Below are 12,989 nucleotides of genomic sequence, written 5' to 3'. Positions count from 1 at the left end.
AGTGGTCCAGCCTAGTCTAAATTGTGAATCTTCAAGGGGAGGAGGAGCCCCAGGTCCACCCGAGGGGACATGCTGAGGACCCCACAGAGAAATAAGTCTGCTTTGTCTCTCCTCCATTTCATAAGTGAAACCTGACAGCATAGATTAGAAAAATAATAAAAGGCCATCTCATCTATGTTCCTTATTTATTACACATTATCCAGGTATCTGGTTGCAAAACCTGCACTCCTACTCCTCTCTCATTGTTAACAACGTTTGAAGCAGAACACACTGACCTGCTTCATCAGATAACATCGGCATTTCAGCGAGTGCTCCCTTTCCAGGTGACTTCCACCCTCTCTACCTGTTACCCTCTCTCAGTGCCCCCAAAAGTCAACAGGAGAGACACTACAATTAGCAGCAAATCACCCTTTTTTACTTTATATTATTGCTCCTATATCCAGTCAAGGGAAAAACACAGGAAAATAAAATTGCATCCCTTTAAAAGAAAAAACAAAAAAAGACTACCCAGATTGTAGGGTCAGAGAATGTAGCCTGGAGGAATGTGACCAAAGTAGCGGGTGGCCGATAGCTCAGTCTTCCTCCTCTGGTCCTGCCCAGTGCCCCCTCCCCGACCTGTGGGGGGCACACAACTTGTATGAGAAAGCAGTTCTTCTCCATCCTTTGTTAGAGGGAGGGAGGGAGGAGAGAGAGGAGAGAAAGAAAGAAAGAGCGAAAGAAAGGAGGCAAAGAGGGAGTGAAGGAAAGGGAAGGTGAGGGAAAGGATGAGGAGAAGAGGAGACTGACGTGGAGAGAACAGGAAGAGAGATGGAGATGAGAAACATAGAAAAGTGGGGAAGAACCAGAAAGAGAGGCAGGAAGGAGAGAAGGAAAAAGAGGAAGAGGAGGAAGAAGAGAGGGAGCTTTGTTTTCAAAGGGTATAAAGTGAAAACTAAGTCAAATATCCCAGCCTGAGCTGCCACATAGAGGCTCTTGAGGTGAACACCATGACTGGACATCATGTAAGGAAATCTGGGGTCCAGTCTCACCTCCACCACTGACTCCATGTCACCTTGAGCTAGTCTCCTTTCCTCTCTGGGCTTCGGTTTCCTCAACGTGCGGTGAAAAGTGTATGTAGAGGCCCCGAGTGTCTCCTCACCTCCCCCCCAACCCCAACCCTTGCCCTGAGGCAGTCTTGAGTCTGTGCTGAGGAGACACCAGGAGGAGAACAGAGCCCTTTGTGGCCGTCTGGGGACCGACAACTTGAAAGGCGATGGGTGCAGAAGAATTGAAGCATTTTTGCTGTGGAGGAAAGTGTGGGCTGCAGGCAGGGAGCCAGAAACCACTGACATCACCGTCATACTTGGAACAGGCCTCCGAGAGGTGGGTGGGAGCCTCAGGGAGTGGGCATAGTTACCTGGTGAAGGGATGGAGGGCCTGAGTCTGGCCCAGGAGCAACAGGGACACTTAAAAGAGACCCACAGGCCCTTGCAGGATGAGGGGATAGGTAGCCATGAACATGAGAGCAGGAAGAAAATGTGTAGAATTTGGGAAATCATTTCTCCACTCTGTTCCTTGATTTGCATCTTGGGGTAGAGGATGGAAGGGAAAGAAGCACGTGGTCATCTCTGGGAAAAATCCATTTGGCCCTTATCCCTGGACCTTACATTGAAAACACTTGATGCAGCAGATGTTGACGTCCACCTTCTCTCTCTGACCCCTAGAGCCTGCCCAGCAGGGAACAGGACTGGAAGCCACCTCTGTGAGAAGATTATGGAGGTACCAGGAGTTACTTCCAACCCTTAGATGTGGCCTCCACTAAAATGTCACAGGGCTTGCAATCTCCTCTGCTATCAAGCCTTCTTTTTTGGATTAAGCATTGCCCTCTTTCCACAGACATTCTGTAAAACTAATATCTCATTCTTTCCCAGGGATTTGCAACCACTAACATCTTAGTGTATCTTAGTGCAAGCTTATCCACTCTACAATGCATGCTCCATTATCCCCCCGTTGAGTGCGGAGCAGACAGTGCTAATCAACTGTCATGTGCTTTCCTGTTGGAACCAGATATCACTAGAATCTCTCTCAATTCAGGGCTTCAGGCAGGCACTACCAATTGACTGGAATTAGCTCTTGAGATTGACCCTGTTTGTTACCCACTAGCTTAGGGTGGATTATCAGATATTTTCCTCTTGGACAGGAAAGTCCTGGGAGATGGTGGAAGAGGGAGTTATGAGCGACCATGAAGGGTGGGATGAGACAGAGAAGAAGGATGTGAGAGAACTGGGCAAAGATAAGGCCTGTTATTAGTATTATTTGTTTTATCTTCTTTGTAACTCTCCTTTCAGCATCTCAGAACTTCCTTCACCCCTCAATTCTGTCATTCTGGGTCTTTTTCCACCAGAATTGAGAATGTTAGGAGAGAATTGTTCAGGGAACTACAGATTGAGGTGCTGGAATAATTGGAAAGCAGACCAGGAGCTCATTCTCTTGCTCTGAGGAAGCAGGTTTCTGTCCATGCTTACAGGACAGCTGGACATGCCTTACTCTTCAGGATGCTCTTTGCAAGATACTTAAATGTCCACACCCCTCTCTGGTGATTGGAACCTCATTACCTCATGAGACAGCTCATCTCACTGTTGAATGACCTAAGTGGTTAGAAAGTGGTCAGCTCATACTGAGTTGAAATCTCTCTGCTTGACAAGTCCACCCATTAGTGCTGGTTCACAGAGCATGTCTGCTTCCTCTTCCCCCGTGTCAGCCTTTCAAGTCATTTCAGATGGCTATCATGGGCCTCCCAAGTTTTCTCTTCTCTAGGCTAAGTATCTCAGGTGTTTTTTTTTTTTTTTTTTTTGACTCTGCCTCATGCAGCTGGCACTAGAGCTTTTATGATCCCGAGTAACAGCAGATTGCCAGTGATTGTCTTATGACCAGTGCTCCAAACTGAAATACATGTAGTCTGACTTGTTCAAGTCTATGGGATAGATGTTTGTTAAATTAAATTGATTATTGGATCATGTGATCTGGAAATTACCCTTCTACTTATGTAACCTGAGTCGTTGTTGTTTTTAAGATGCTGCTTCATCTTGCCTTGTGTTAAGCTAAGACCTTCAGATTGCTTTCGTATAAGTTACTACGCATCCTATATTCAACTGATAGGAATTCATAAAACTGGCTACTGTTGCTAAACAGGAATGTGTGTTGACTATCTATTTGTGTGTGGTCCTGTGCTTGGCACCGGACCAGAGAGAGAACGCCTTTAGAGAGTTATAGTTTGAAACTTATTTATTCAACACATGCTTATTGTTAGTACTGGCTTTTTAGTGGAAAATTTGTCAGCATCAAAATTTTATATGTTCTTATCATTTGCCCAACATTCTACCCTTACAGATCAGATCATTTGAATAATAAAAATAAAGATATATGCACAAGGATGTTGAATACAGCATTAATCTTAATTATAAAAAATAAGCAAACTAAACTTCCAAAAGTAATGGTTAAATATACTACAGTACCTCCATAAATGGAATGTTGTGAAGCCATTAAAACTATGAGTTAGCTCTATATGTAATGACACAGGAAGATTTCCAAGACCTATTGTAAAGTGAAAAATACAAGTCATAGCAGAGTGCGCATTTTGTAATCTCATTTGTGTTTTAAGAGACTAAATTACATTAAAAAATTATTTGTGTATGTATATATACACACACACACATATATATATATAAAACTGTAAATATGGGTTTGAAAAAATACATAGTCAATGGTTAGTAGAAGCTTCCTGTTAAAAGAGTTAGAATGAGAGGGTAAGAGTAGAGAAAGGATATTGTTTTTTTCCTCTAAATATTGGTGGTATTTGAATTTTTACAAGCATGCATTCATTTTTGTTATGTGTGTGATTTTTGAAAGTTTTCTAGAAGACAGAAGAAATAAACCTAAGCAAATATTAGAGAAGACAAAAAATTCAAAGATGGGGAAGACACAGTCTCCTTCCCTCAAAGCAAAATAAAATCTAGTAGGAGGGATAATGCAACATATAGGCAATGATGGAATGGCGCCATGAAAGGTGTTGAGGAATCTGCATGGAAGAGAGAGGAGAGAAGGTCAAAAAGTAGACCCCAGGGGATGGCAGGGTTTTGACAGGGGATAGCATGAGCGCAGGAAGGTAGGAAACGCTGCTTCTACTCTGGGTAGAATATTCAGTCTAGTTTGTTGGAAGTGTAAGGTTTGTGTGAAACACAGTCAGCAAAAAGTCTAGAAAGGTAAGTAGGGCCTAGAGCTTTGATGTCCTCCTTTTTGTAGCCTATGGGAAATACCCCTGGTAATCTACCTTAGGTAGATTAACCAACTGTGATGGGATCAGAAGACTGAGGGACAGTGAGACTGGAGGTAGAGAGACTATTTAGGAAGCTATTGCCATATATTAGCATTTTTCTAGGTCCTATTCGAAGCTCATAGTACTTCCCCCACCCACCTCCCTAAATGGGTTCAACAGCTGCTTCAGCTTGGAATACCTGCACACTGAATCTCTTCTTAAAGTTTTGAGATACTCAGCATAATATACGCTCTGAGCAGTCCTGCAATGAAAAGGTGTTTACATTTTATTAATCCCACATTTCTCAATTTTACTTGAACAGGGAACATCTAGTTCGCAGCCTGTATTTTTCACAATGGCATTCTAAACAACAGCAAGCTCTTTGGAAATCTACAGCAGAATCTGAGAATTCTGAATGAGGGTGGCAGTAGAAGAAGTGAAAGGAAGGATGGCTGCAAGCACACGGGAGAGGGAAGAATTGGGAGGGCTTGGCATATTGTTTGGATGTAGGGTCAAGAGAGAGATGTGCCAGACTAGCCTGAGATTTACTTACTTCTGCTATATTCCTTCATATCAAAAATCATACACGTGGTTGATCACACACACTGAGGCCATCCCTGTTTCAGCGGGTCCAGCATAAATTGCTGGCGTGGAAAAAAAATCACAGTTCCCTTCATGTCCCCACCCCTCATGAAAATATTTAATTAAAAGTGGGATGTGCCACAATCAACAGAATAAAAAGCAATGCACCAAATGGGAGAAATACTTGCAAATAATGCATCTGATAATAGGTTCATATCCAGAATATATAAATAGCTTTATAACTTATCACACACATGAAAAATAATGGGTAAAGACTTGAACAGACATTTCTCCAAAGAATGTATACAAATAGCCAGTAAATACATGAAGTTGGGTTCATCACTAATCATCAGGGAAATGCAAATCAAAACCATAAGGATATATTGTCTCACACCCAGTACGGTGGCTACTATCAAAAAAACAAAAATAACAAGTGTTGGTGAGGATGTGGAAATGGTATGGCAGAATCTCAAAAGATTAAATACAGAATTATGATGTAATCCAGAAATTCCACTTCTGGGTATATATCCAAAAAACCTGAAAGCAGAAACTTGAACCCATGTGCATAGAGCATTGTTCACAATAGATAAGAGGTAGAAGCAATCCAAGTGTTCATTGAAGGATGAATAGATAGACAAAATGTGGTATATGCATACAGTGGAATAATATTTAGCCTTAAAAAGGAAGGAAATTAGGACACATGCTACAACATGAATAGACATTGAAGGCATTATACTTAGTGAAATAAGTCACAATAGATGAATACTGTATGAGGTACCACTAAGATGAGGTACATAGATTAGTAAAATTCAGAGACAGAAAACCGAATAGTGGTTGCAGTAAACACATCTTTCCATGGAAACATCAGGATGAACTCTAGGTTTTTGCAGACTGAGACTTTCCCAATTTTTTTTCCTGCAATACTAGTTCAGAGACAGTATTAGGTGAGGCTTGAAAAAAGGTCCTATGGTTGAAAAACATGTGGAACCTGTTGCACTCAATAGAGTTAAGCAGGCTTTCCGCCTCCTCGGGCTTCTGCAGACATTAAATAGAATGTTCACTTGGATTTGGGGGGTGTCCCTGTAGGCAGAAGGCTCAGAGGTCAGCATCTCCCTTCGGGCTTAGATAGATGGCCCTTCAGTCCAAGGTGAATGAATGAATGAATACCTCTCCCTCTTTCCCTCCATATGCAGTTATACCGTAACCCTAAGTATAGTAGAGACAAGCCTGAATGCGTGCCAGCCACTTACGATGTGTGACAATCCATAAGCCCCTGGCATTTTTGAGCTTTGCTCTTCTCACCTGCAGAATGGAAATGATAAATCCCGTCTCATGGAGTTGTTGTGAGGATTAAGAGATAGCACAGAGAGGGACAAGTAAGAATTCAATGAATGTTAGTTATTTTCTTTCCCTCATGCGTGAACATGATCGCGATAATAACAGCAATAATAGTAACAGTTAACACCTACATCGTGCTAAGGGCCAGCCTCTATGCTAAGTCACCCCATTTAATCTTTACTACCTACGACCGTTAGAAGTAGGAGCCATTATTAACTTCATTTTACAGATGAGGAGACAGAGGCACAGAGAGCAGTTTACTAAGTGGCTCCATTTTTGAAAGCTGTCTGTGGGTTACTGGGCTACATGCTGGGAAGACAACACACATGGCCCAGGCCCTTGTTGTTAAGAGACTGATGGTCCAGTGGGGAAAAAAAGAAAGTATACAGGTATGGTCAACGCGGCACCCCAGGCCTAGAAGCACGCAGGAAGGCTCCGCATCTGATCGGGGGGTGGTTAGGGAAGGCAGCCCTGCTTGTCTGGAATGGCGTGGTATGTTTCAGAAGTAAACAAAAGAGAAGGCTTATCAATAAAAGGGTAGCATTAGCTATTTCTCATCCACAGACAGAGGAGCAACGTTGCCTTTTATTTAACAACAACTTGATAGTCTTCATCATAGGACTAGCACTTCTTGTGTTAGGAAGGCACTTTTTACTTTCTAGAGCCTTGTCATGAGAGTTTTTTATCAACTCTGTAAGGTAGAAAATGAAGAAATTATTCTTATCTACAAAGGATACACAAAGATGGAAGACGGTGTGCTTAAGGTAACTCAGTTGTTGTTTGAGTCGTTAAGCCATTTTATGTCCTTGGCTGAGAGACTTGCATTGGGGTAGGGGTCTCGGGGGAGGGTGAGCACTCATTAGAAAACATCTTCCAACTCTGAGCTCACAATGAAAACATAATGACTGAGCTGATTAGCAGTTGCCATGGACTGGTGGCTATGTGCTCCAGGCACATCACCAAAGCCATTTCTTTTCACTCGTACAATAGCAGCAAGATTGATTTAATCCTCATTTGACAGATGGGAAATAAGGTAGGATGTGCTGGGGTCAGGATTTGGGTCCTTAGGGTTCAAGGGTCCCTTAGTGTGGCATGTCTCCTCAGGGCTGCAAAACATGACTTCAGGTGGTAACATTTCTCCACAGTGAGAAAAGTATTTTCTTTTAAACTATCTTCCCATTCACGTTGTTGCATCAAAGAAATGGTCTCTATGGCAGTTGTGTTTGCTAATCTTTATAACAAAGAGTGGGCCTCAAGCTCAAGGCCTTCAGTAAGCAATAGGGTCTAGTTTAAATTTGAAAACTGTTTTGTTTTCAGTGAATAGATATCTTTTCCTTTTCTCAACCACACATAAGAATATGGAGAATAATATAATACCCATGTATCCATCACATAATTTTATCCAATGTTACCAAGGACCACACTTGGTTAGACAATAATATAGGTTCTGTTTTTAAGTGGACTCTCACAAGTAATGCTTAGTTAGATTTTGTATTGTTTTCAACCTTATTATCTCTAACGTCTAGTCAGGAATTTAATCTGTTCACAAATATTGCAGGTTTTGACTCATACGGACTTATCTCTATCTTTGTACTTTGGGTGTGCTGTTAACTGTACATTTTCTTTTCTCTGTTTATGTCCATTATTGACTTCTACTAGTTTCATTACACTTTCTGAGATACCTTGTCCTCCTTTGCCAAGTTGAAAGCTATGGATTGTGTGTGTGTGTGTCCATCTATTTATGTGTACGTATACAGACACACATCTATATGTGTACACATATAGAGATAGATATACACACTCACACAGAGTTTTATTTACGTATAACATACATAAAATGCACAAATCTTAAGTCTTCAGCTCAGTTAATTTTTACTAAGTGAGCACACCCATGTAACCACTACCCAGATCAAGAATATTACCAACACCTCAGGGACCTCTGTCATGACTCCTCCCACTTATTGTCCTCAACACCAAAGATCACCTCTCTTCTGATCCCAATCATCATATATGAGTTTGGGCTGTTTTTGGAAACATACATGAATGCAATCATGCGTACACTCGTGTGTCTGTCTTCTTTCACTCAACGCTATGTCTGAGATTTACCCACATTATTACAAACGGTTTTTGATTGTTGGGTAGTTGTCCATTGTTTGCATGTATTATCATTCATCTAGTCTTTTTTTGGTGGACATTTGGATGGTTTCCATGTTTTTGGCTCTCATAAAAAATGCTGTTACATACATTCCAGTACAGGTCTTTTGCTGTATATATGGACTTCTATCTTAAGAATAAGGAGTTTAATGCCTAGTCTTATGGCTGGTAAATAACATTAGAAGATACTGCCAAACAGTTTTCCAAAGTGATTGCAGCCAATTTAACCTCTTGCCAGGGGTAAATAAGAGTCTAGCTGCTCTGCTTCTTTATCAATATTTGCTATCTTCAGTTTAAAAAATTATAGCTATTTTGGCAGATATGTAGTGGTATCTAGTGGTTTTAATTCACATTTCTGATGACTACTGATAATAATTTTTTAATGTTTATTGACCATAAACATCTTTCTTTTGTGAAGTCCCTGCTCAAGAATTTGGCCATTTTTGTATCAGGTTGAGTGCCTTTTATGCATTGATTTGTAAGAGTTTTAAAAAATGTATTTTAGATACAAGTCTTTTGTTAGATATATGTATGACAAATATCTTCTCCCATTTTGTGGCTCATGTTTTCATTATCTTAAAGTACCTTGATAAAACATGAGTTTTCTACTTTAACAGAGTCTAAATAACCAATATTTTCTTTTGGGTTAGTGTTTTTATGGGTTATATATGAACTTTGTGTCCACCCCAAGATCGTAAAAAGTTACCTATGTTATTGTTTTGCCTTTCACATGTAGTACTATGATTCATTTGTAATTGATTTTTGTATACAATGTGAGGTAAGGACAAGGTTCCTTTTTGACATATGATAACTAATTGATCTAGCACCACTGATTGAAGACCCTCATTTTCCCATTATATTGCAGTGGTGGTTTTGCCGTAATTCAGGTGACCATATACATGTTGATTTGTTTTTAGATCCTATTCTGTTCCATTGGTCCCATGCCTATCTTTCTACCAATACCACTGTTTTATATTTTTTTCTTTTATAGCATAGTATAGTTTTATAATAAGTCTTGATTTCTGTCACTGTAGGCCCTCTAACTAAATTATTCTTCAAAATTGTCTTTCTTGAAATGCATCTTTTAATTAAAATATGATTTTTTAAAATGTATGCCAAACCATTCAAGTTTGTTTTGTAGTAGCAATACATAGTTTTCTTCTAAAAATAAATTAAAATAAATTTATTAAAATAAATCATCACAGAATAAAATAAAAATGACTGAAGTTTGAGTGACCTAGCACCGAGCCACATTGAGATTCCATAATTCAAATGCTACTTGCAGAATAGGGACTAGAAACTGAATCTCCTAATGGTCCAAGCCCTTACACTGGGCATTGTTTGCTAAGTAATCTGTACAGATTCTCCTGTCTAGCTAATGTATGTCCATTACTTTTGGGGAGTAGGACATAGATTTGGGGCATCATTTGTCCAGTGATGCTGAGGTAGTGAACAAGGAAGCTACTGGTTTGGGGGACATGAAAATTAGAACCTTCTCAGAGGCCTGCTTAAAGGGACCCAGCAGCTCACACTGACTAGTCAAGGTCAGCCATCTCACATGGTGAGGGGGTCGTGGTACTGACACTTGGTGTTAAGGATGGGGAATCCTGTATCCCCTTCCTGGCACAATGTCTGAGTCTGAAGTTTGGGGATAAATGACTTGTCTGCTCCAGAGGTGACTCACTGCAATTTGGAAATTCTCAGCTGCAGCCTGCACTTTAAGAAAAAATTATTATTATCATCTCTGACTAATAACTGGCAAACTCAAAGTGAAAAATAACTCAGGGGAGATAAAGAGAAAGTTCCTTTTTTTAATCTTCATATTGAACTACAATGTACAATAAGGTAAAAGCAAAGAAATATAGATAACAAATCTTAAAATATTAACTGGGTAATTATGCCAATTAACATTTAATTTTATCTATGTCCATCACATTTATCTATAATAGTGTCATAAGTAACAGTTATTGCTGTAGACTTCTGAAAGTTAATTAAAATCACTGAGACAGAACCAACAAAAGTCCATTCTTTTTTTAAAATTCACTGAAGTTTAAATAATCAATTTTCCATTCTGAAAATTTACTCCAAATGGAAACTTTGAGAGCCAGGGCCAGAGACAGTTTTTTTTCTTTCCTGTCAATTGCCTTATCATGAGACTCTAGTTGCTAAACTTCCCCTGGTTCTCATTGAGGCAGAATCTACATAAAAGGCAGTGGTAGGGTAGGGGCTAAGTCCTTGTGTCCCCCAAGTGTCTGATTTCTGGTCCCTCAGCTTAATGCAAAAGACTACCTGCCATGAAATGGGCTTTCCCCAGCTCTCCAAACTCAGCAGCTGTAGCTCAAGCGAGTTCTGGGTTCCCATTCTACCCCAGGAGGCCTGTGGTGTTGTAAGTAGAGATGACAAATTAAAATATGCAGGTTGATAGATCCTCATGGTTCATTTCTTACAGAGGCTGTGGATCCCATGGGAGCAGCTTGCACAGTGTGTGCAGACCACAGCTGATCAGCTGATGTGGGGAGCAATGGTGGAGAGTCCAGGGACCAGGGCTTTGGGTGGGTGGGGAAACCCTGATTTAGGGGTTGGCATATCCTGGGAGGTCTTCTAGACTGCCAGCCTTGTGCACAAGGCTACACTTTTATTTCTCTTTATCTACTTTATAACCAAGTCAGCACAATTCAGGACCCACCTTGTCCCCTCACAGAGCCACATAACCACTTATCAGTGAGGTTCCTATAAAGTAATTCTCAGAGTATTCTGATGAAAAAGAAAGTTTAGCTGCTACGAAGTGCAGCCACCTTCATTTTTTAGTAGGCTGCAAAAACACATATTTCTCCTTTCTTGATTGGGTTCAGTAATCTTTGCCCAGTGGTAGAGCTCATGCTTAGCATGTAGGAGGTCCTGGGTTCAATTCCCAGTACCTCCATTAAAAACAAACAAACAAACAAACAAACATACCTAATTACCATCCCCCACAAAATCTTTGCCCAGAAAACTAAAGATGATAAATAGGTATAGAACTTGTGTTTATGTCTGTTAACTCCATTAGCCAAACTTTTTGTCCATGTTCAAGTAAATCCCCAGGGCCCACTAATTCTGCCAACTGGCAGCTAGAGCATATGTTTGGAATATATTTCCTTTGTCTTTTACTGAGAATCAATCAATCAATTGATCAATCTGTCAGTGTTCACTGATCATCTCTCACAGCTATGCCACTGTACTAGGTGTTGGGTGGAGAGGTGTACTGGGCTATGAAGGACATGGCTAAGTCTGGAAAATGAGTGACTTTCATGTGTTTCACCTTATCTGATCCCCACTACCACCTCTGTGACTGTTCTTCCCTTTCTTGGGACCTCAAAGCAACATTTTTGAATGTTTGCTTGCTAATACCTACCATGTCCTACTTACATTCTTTTGCTTTGTGCACTTGTCTTATCATTTCCTGGACTACTGGTCCCAAGACACAGGGATACTGGCTAATTCATCTTCCATTCTCTGTAACCTCTGGCACAGGGCCTAGCACCCACTAGGTCTCAAAATTATCTAGAAGATTATTTTGCCAGCTCTGGCTCCCCAATTCTAGCAGATGACATTTAAAAAACTGTCAATTACAATTTACACCTGACATTTCTAATTCTTTTGGAACATGACAATAAAAAAATTGACATCTTTCTTTGCACATCTGTTTTTTGATTTGTACGTGTTTTTTTTTTAAATCACCAGGCCCCAGTTAAGCCAACCCTATTCTTGATCAACTTCTTGATTTTTAAAAAATTATGTAAACTGTGGTTTTATTTCTATAGCCCAAATTAAAATGCGTCGTTGAAAGTAAAGTAATCCTACAGGAGTGCCATTAGTATATTCAAAGCCAAATGTTGATAATAATGGTATTTACTTACTAAAATTTAGCAGTATTCATTCAAAAACAATGTGCAGCCCTAACTGACTTAGACCAAAGAATATAAGTTGCTCTAAGTTTCTGTACTCTAATTAGGTAGAAAAATAATTTATTTTCTTCTTATTAACTGTTTCCTTTCCATTATATTCTATATCACTTTCAATCCATTTGAAAGAATTAATGGAATCCTAAGGTCTTCCCTGAAGGTTGAAAAAGGATAAATCAACTTTATTTATAAAAATTAGTAGAGATCCCAGTGGATGCAGCTCAGTTAAGTCTACCTTCTAAGCATAACTCACGTATTTATCTGAGAATTGATTTGTTCCACCCATTTGCAAATGCCCTGGCATGAGCAAGGCAACAGGATTCAGTCAAAAAGATTTCATGGAGAACAATTCCTATCAGAATTATCTGACCTCTTCCTAGGAAAAAGCAGAGCCTGATTTTTTTTTTTTTTTTTTTTTTTTTTTGTCTAGGTAGAAGGAGGGAGGCCTCTTCTATGGGCTGAATCTGCTTTGCTTTATCATGACTTGAGCTGCTCTCTTACCTGGAAAAGCACAGTCCAGTTTAGGGTGATGTTGAGGCTGCGGCCCTTGGGCTCCCTTTGGGTCCTCAGGGCCAGTTAATAATACACTGTCAAAGCTGGATGGGGCCTTAGGTGCCACAGAGGCTAATACCCTCTTTTTACAAATGGGGAAAATGGCATGCAGGGAGGAAAAGAAACCG

This window comes from Camelus bactrianus, chromosome 11 (assembly GCF_048773025.1).
Source record: "Camelus bactrianus isolate YW-2024 breed Bactrian camel chromosome 11, ASM4877302v1, whole genome shotgun sequence".
Classification (NCBI taxonomy): Eukaryota; Metazoa; Chordata; class Mammalia; order Artiodactyla; family Camelidae; genus Camelus; species Camelus bactrianus.
This window is presented reverse-complemented; position numbering follows the sequence as displayed.